Source organism: Propithecus coquereli, unplaced genomic scaffold (assembly GCF_000956105.1).
Source record: "Propithecus coquereli isolate 6110/MARCELLA unplaced genomic scaffold, Pcoq_1.0 Scaffold547, whole genome shotgun sequence".
NCBI classification, from domain to species: Eukaryota; Metazoa; Chordata; class Mammalia; order Primates; family Indriidae; genus Propithecus; species Propithecus coquereli.
The window spans coordinates 466033-466563 of NW_012151363.1; positions in this window are offsets into that span (position 1 = coordinate 466033).

Sequence of the window (531 nt, forward strand, 5' to 3'; positions counted from 1 at the left end):
TGGGTCCTTGAAACTAACCTGTGCCATTTTTCTATTTTCTAGAATACTTGTGGCATTCAAATGCTGTTCTTGTTATCATAAAAGCCACTCAACAATGGGCTGAAATATCAAGATATTTAATCGACCTTATACCCTCCCTTCTCTCCAGGCATGTGGTATGGCTGAATGTTAGAAAATAGATATACACATTTTCTCATTCTACTATCTTCACCTCCTCCACAATTTAATAAGACAGTTGGAAGACTGAATGCAATCATCCCCAGGAAAGGAAAGATCATCCCTTTTTGTTGCCTCTTGTTTAAGTTCAGGGCAAAAGTAGTGGCAGTATATATTAGACCAATTTTGAAAATTCATTATTCATTCTGACTAATTCTTGCTACAACCTGCTTTTTCCCTAACGACAACTCAAGGCCAGTACACATTCATTGTATGAGAACCTCATTCAATGGGAGACAGAAATTCCAAGCTTAAGTGAAAATACAAATAAAAACAAACAAAAACAAAACAAAAACAACAAATCCACATAGCATG